Source organism: Rhineura floridana, chromosome 2 (assembly GCF_030035675.1).
Source record: "Rhineura floridana isolate rRhiFlo1 chromosome 2, rRhiFlo1.hap2, whole genome shotgun sequence".
Lineage (NCBI taxonomy): Eukaryota > Metazoa > Chordata > Lepidosauria > Squamata > Rhineuridae > Rhineura > Rhineura floridana.
In genome coordinates this window covers 218,953,894-218,960,596 of record NC_084481.1, presented here as the reverse complement: position 1 = coordinate 218,960,596, position 6,703 = coordinate 218,953,894, and positions in this window count along the sequence as shown.

Below are 6,703 nucleotides of genomic sequence, written 5' to 3'. Positions count from 1 at the left end.
AGTGTTTTTTGTTGTTTGTTTGTATATGTTTTTATGATTTTTATTATGATATATTGTATTTTATCTTGTTTGTTCACCGCCCTGAGAGCTATTCTGCTAAGGGCGGTATATAAATTGAAATAAATAAATAAATAAATAAATAAATAACATATATGTGTTAACATATCCTCTCTCTTTCTTAGATACACAATGGAAGCCTTGTTGAAAGCTGAAATAAAGATGGGTGTACTTAATGAGGCCAGTGATCAGTCTTCAGATAAAGACCAGGAAGGAGATGACTTAGAAGATGACTTCTTTAACTTTCTGCCCCAGGGCAAGAAGTCAGCAGTGGACACTGCTGAGGAGGAACTGGTGAGGTACCTGAGGTCTCCCAGCAGGGAAGTGTCATCACTCCATGGCTTTCCACGTGTGCTGCGGTGTTTTTTGCAGCACAACACAGGCATGCCTTCAAGCGCCGCAGTAGAACGCCTGTTTAGTACTGGTGGCAACGTAATGACTGTAAAAAGACATTCCTTGTCTGACATGCTCTTTGAGCATCTTGTTCTTTTGAGACATAACAGAAACATATTATAAAAGCATTTCAGGTCTAAAATCTGATTTCAAGAGTTGGGGTATCTTCATTGCTTGGGGGATGTGAGATTCTGTTATGCCATTATGTTAATCTTAAGGATAAATTTTTTTATTCTACTACCCCCTGTGTGTGTGTGTTTATTTTTAATATTGTTTTAGGCTTCTTAGATGTGCAGCAGCCAAGGCCATCACCTTGTAGGAGTTTTTTAAAAAAAGTAACTGAAATGTAATTGTAGTGATTACTTTTGAGAAAAAGTAAAGTAATCAGTTACTTTCAGAGCAATTGTAATTGTAACGGTAATTACTACTTTTTGGGCCAAGTAATTGTAACTGTAATTTATTACTTTTTAAAAGTAATCTTCCAAGCTCTGATTTTAATAATGTGCATTCCTATAACAATAAGAGGCAATGGCTAGTATGAGCCGGAAACAGTAGGTGCTAGGTCTACTTAGAGTAAAGCCATTGGAATTAATAGACATGGCTAATTTAGGCTCATTAATTTCAGTGGGTATCCTCTGAATAAAATTTAGTTGAATACAAGCCCATCTTTTCATGTAGATCAAGGGTAGCCAATCTTTTTAGGGCAGTGGGCACATCTGGAATTTTGAGAAACTGCCATGGAGCACTACCCCCTGGTTGCTTCTCCACCCCTCACCCCACCCCCGTTCAGACATTCTCAGTCTTTGGTTAACACCTGCCTGCCAAAGTCAGCCAGTCCAGCACTGTAACCTACAAGCAACCTGAGATCCATGCCAGAATTCTTTACTGTTACTTTGGAAGCTGAACTTGGGATTGCTACAAATATTAAAAACAGAAGAAGGGCAGAGGAAGGGAGCAATCAATTATTTTACCTTTTCTTAAGTTGGAGAATTAAACCATAAATATGCATTTTCATAGAAAATTGCATTTTTTCCTTTAAAAATATTCAATCAAAAATCAGTTAAGAATCAAATTATACGGAGTTAGAATATGATTTGGCAGACAATGCACAGTTCATTCTAGCAGTCAACAAAGTGAAACCTCTCTGGAGCTGAAATTTGTGTTAAGAAAGGACTCTTTGCAAGCTTTATTCCCCCCCAAAAAAAGGGGGGGAGGGGGAGGTAATCACATTACTGAAAGAGGGTAGCCACATTAAATCTCACAAGCACAGCTCAGTGTCCTTCACAGGTTCTTGCTACTACTCTCTATCCATCTCCAGCTCTGCTTTTTACACAGTCTAGCTTTTCAGCAATCCTGCAGGGAGGTCTTGCTGACTCATTACCAGATTATATGCCGGCAAAGCAGGTGAAGCTCCATCCCTTTGGGATGCTGACAAAGACTGCAGGTGCATATGCCACCACTTTGAGATTTTTATATTACAGCAGCCATATCTCAGCTATTAAAAGAATCGATTTCCCTCCTTTATTTTTCATGCATTCATAAAAATGTCAAATATTGTTGCAGCTACATACTGGTAGAAATCTAGAGCAAGACCCTCTCAAACTTTTGTTTTTGCTCCATTTTGTCCTTTATCATCAGTGTACAGTAGGGCCCCGCTCATACAGTGGGTTACGTTCCGGACCCCAGCTGTAAAGGGAAAACTGCTGTAAAGCAGATCCCATTGACTTACATTGACCAAAATGGCGCCCAGCTGCAAAAAAAACCGTAAAAGCGGAACAAGCGCTGTAAAGCGGGGCCTTTCTACAATTCACAACTGCGGTATTAGCGGAACGCTGTAAAGGGAAGCGCTGTAAAGCGGGGCCCTACTGTAATCAGTTTTATTTTTGTTCTGGCATGATGGCAGCCATCAGCTGAGTACAACTGTGCTATGTGTAGACTAAGTAGACATTGCCTCCTGTCACAGGTGGGTAACTTAGGATATGATCCACCCCCATTATCATGTGCAGAAGGCAAGACAACAGAGACGTTTATATGCACAAGCCTGCTCACCTTGGACTGAGCTTTGGTTATCATGCTCTGGTTACTTTCAAACTAGACTACTGCAATGCACTTTACATGGGACTGCCTCTGAAGACAGTCTGGAAGCTACCATTGGTAAAAAAAATGTGGTCTCCTCGATATTAGTGGGGGGCAGAAAATCTGAACACATCAAATTTGTGCAAGTTACATTGGCTATCAGTAGGTTTCCAGGCCAGTTCAAAGTGCTGGTCAATCTGTAGAGCCCTAACTGGCTTGGGATGAGGTTATCTGAAGGACCCTTTTAAGTTACCCATATAATCCTGCCCATATATGTGGTGGCCCCCGAATTATGGAACAGCTTACCGGAGGAAATATGCCTGGCGCCTATGGTTCTTTCTTTTAGGCGCCAGGTTAAGACCTGGCTATACTCCCAGGCATTTTAATGTTTAATGCTTTATGTTTATGTTTTTAGTTTAATGTGTTCCTTTGTTACTGATTTTATTCTATATTGTATTTTAATCTCGTTTTGTACACCGCCCAGAGAGCTATTAGCTATGGGCGGTCTAGAAATGAAAATAAATAAATAAATAAATAAATATGCTATGATCTACCTCAGGGAGATCTTCTCAGGTGCTCACTGCTGAGATTAGTGAGGCTGGTGTGCACAACCAACAGGGCATTCTTACTAGTGGCCCCAAACCTATGGGTTATATCCAAAACAATTGTCCCTTTAACTGAGGACTTTTGCTTGTGCAATGTAAGTTCCCACTGTGCACCCCACAAATTTGTTCTGGGGGTTCCCCCAACCCTCCAAAGCAGATGAGGGGCATGGGGGGCAAAAGTTGAGGGAAATTCTATTGCACAAGCAGAAGACCTTGCACTACAGGATCATTTAGTTGGAAATGCAACCAATAGAATGCCCTTCCAAAGGCCTTATAGTTTGCCCTTTCAACTTGAGTATTTAGGCTGGCCTGGAAGACCTTCCTCTCCACAGCCTCCTTTAATTGATGCTGTAAATACCTTGTCTTCAGAGCCATTTCTCATACAGTAGGGCCCCGCTTTACAGCAATTCGCTAATACAGTGGTCTCAATTAGACATAATTAGACTAAAGCTCCTCATACGGCGCTTGTTCCGCTTTTACGGCTGTTTTTGGGCATCGCGCGCCATTCTGTTCAATGAGCTCCGCTTTACAGCAGGGGTCCAGAACGTAACCCGCCATATGAGTGGGGCCCTACTGTATTCATTTGCCCACTTGTTCTGCAATAGCATGTTCTTTCCCTCTTTTTTATGCTGAGACTGTAAACCTAGCACACTTACTTACTGAATCCAATGGGTCTTACTTCTGAGGAAATATGTATAGGATTGCACTGTAAGTTTGATTTGTGCCCCTGAAGCAAGAGGCACTTCTTTGATAAATCCAGACCATGCACCTTCACTGCATACTTAAGCTGGTTTGATACTAATTCATCGCTCCAGGGAAACTTGAGAATTGTATGTCTATGAGGGGGGAAGGGACTCTTCAACAAAGTATTTTCAACACTCTTAGCAAACAGTGGGGAACTGTGACAATTACATTTCTCCTTGGTCAGACTAAAAGCCTTTCTAGCCCAGCATTCTGTTCTCACAGTGGCCAACCAGATGCTTATATGCAGGACATGAGCGTAACATGTTTTTCTCCCTCTTTCTTTCTGTTTACATTGATATTCATGTGTTGTGTAAAAATAAGTGAATAATGTTCATTGTGTATATGTACTCAGGGTGACCATGCTTCACTGGATGTTGAGGTAATTGTGGGAAATAAGTTTTAGACTACATATATTATTATTCTTTATTAATTTGCATACTGGTTAATGCCAGATAGGCTTCTACACAGTTTGTAAGTATAAAAACACATCACACAAGCATTAAAATGTAAATGTTAATAATTACAACATACAATAAATCAATGCCATTAAAATGTAAACAGCCATAACTAATAACATATGCAATGAAACAATCCCATTAAAACTTTAAAAAATACATATCTATAATTATTAAAATATGCAATAAAATGATATATATTCATCTTATCTATCTATACACACATACACATAAAATCAAGCAAATAAGAGGAGGTGAATGGTAAGTACACTGTGATGGAAAAAATCCTTCTGAACCAAGCAAGGGTTTCAGTTAATATCATTTCCCAGATCTATAGCAAAAGGCTTTCCCCACTACCTAAGAGAAAGGATCACAAAATTATCAATCTCACCCTCAAAATCAGAAAATCTTGCTTCCAGTGAATTGGCCATTGTCCTAATCCAACAGAAAGTCAATGGAAAAGTTTGGGGGCAGGAATGGGGACGTCTGGATGAGTGCCAAGGTCTTAACACTTTTTGGGTTGCAGGACATTACAGGTAAAACATTTAATTTATTATTAATACTACTGCTGTTCTGATTTTGGTAGAAATGCATAATGCAGTCTGGAAAATAAAAGTATGCTAAACAAACCACAGAGTTCCAGGGAGCTGTTGGCTAATGGCTATCACTGGCATGAACTCAATATAGCAGAAGTAATCTTTTGTAATTGCAGAGACAATATAGTTCTCCTGGGTTTAATCTGCTTTAGGCCTAGTCTGTATGCATGGAAATCTTCACTTTTATCATTTCAGGACTACCTTGACTATTTTACTGTTGCTGCCAGCCTAGTGTAGGATTAGCGCCAAAACAACATACAAGGTCAAAAATGAGGACATTCTTTGTTTAAAAACAGACACTATATTGCACACACACGCACACACTTGATATTTATTTAAAAGCATTTCTAAACTTCTAAACTTAATATTAATAATCTCTAAGTGGTGTAAAGAACTACAAACATTAAAAAAGTGAAACAGTATAATGGAAACAGATTTTTAAGGGAAAAAACCCTCTAGTAATAACAGGGTCCAATTGTATGGATCAAGGAAAGCCTAGGCAAAAAAGTGCCTTTTACATCTTGAGCAACTGATGGATGATGCTTCATGTAAAGTCGAGGAAAGGGCTTTACTTTCTCCTTTGATCCCATAGGAAAGAGGATTCTGAGATAACAAGATATGATTCATAACCCGGGAGTGTCAACATCTAGAGGGCAGCAATGTTACTGACTTTCCATTGAATGCTAATAATTAAATGAACACTGTTAGTGGTGTGACAATATTTTATTTTCATTGTGAGTGTTTACAAGTATAACATAGTAAGTTCTCAGGGCAAGAGACTCAAGTCTGAACTACACACACATTTGAATATATCATTGGCCATATACCAAAGATAATGTGTGGATACTAATAAAAAAAATTGCAAGCTGCCCCTCCTGCTTTTTTAAAAAAATATTATTATTTAGCTTTGGTTGCTGCCAGCATGGGCCCAGAGGCATTCTGGGGAAAGGAAAAGGGCAGGAGCACTGGAGGCCTAGTCTTTGCTTTCCAGAAGGCCAGCAACCCCAATTGTCCTAAAAAGCAGAGGGAGGGGAAGGGTCCCTATTACCCACTAGTAAGTGGTGAGACAGGGAGGAGGGGCAGCATGGTGTCCTGGGGAGTGGAGAAAGCAACTTAGGCATGGGAGAAAGCTTTATTTCAAATATCATCTGTGTGGAGTGCATTATCTAGATTGGGATCCCAATCCCTCAAACTCCTCCCCCCCCCCAAATTGCTGGCCGATAGCATTGAAGAGAAATATCCCATTAAACTAAATAGGGGCTTTTTTATTGCAAATTGCAAGTGGGAGAGGAGTCCTGATCAGCACAACAACAGGGGGCAAAAAGAGAACGATCCCCTACTCCCATAGTAGGGCACTAATTCAGATTGGGTCCCCTGCTCCTGCAGTTTGCTTTGCAAAAAACAACAACCCAATAGTTCAGTGGGACTTCTTTTTCAATGCCGATTCCATATGTGATGTCATATGAGAGAATATCACAAGCTTTCCTGATAGGGATTGAGTTCGTGCAGAGCAACTGATGTTTAAGTGCATGATTGTACATGCATGTGCGGTTGCATTGTGAGGTGGGTGGTGTCTGCAACCATTGCTCGGATTTCCAAATGTGCCTGTGGGCCCAAAAAAAGATTACAAAGCCCTGGCTGACTGAAGTGCAGCATGGGCCACACAAAAGGCCCTGGTAATAGGACTTCATGGCACCCGGAGGCTGGTTATTTTACACTCCTGCCTGCTTTACTAGGACCACGCTGATGCCTATTCCCTTGGATGGCTAAAAGGAAA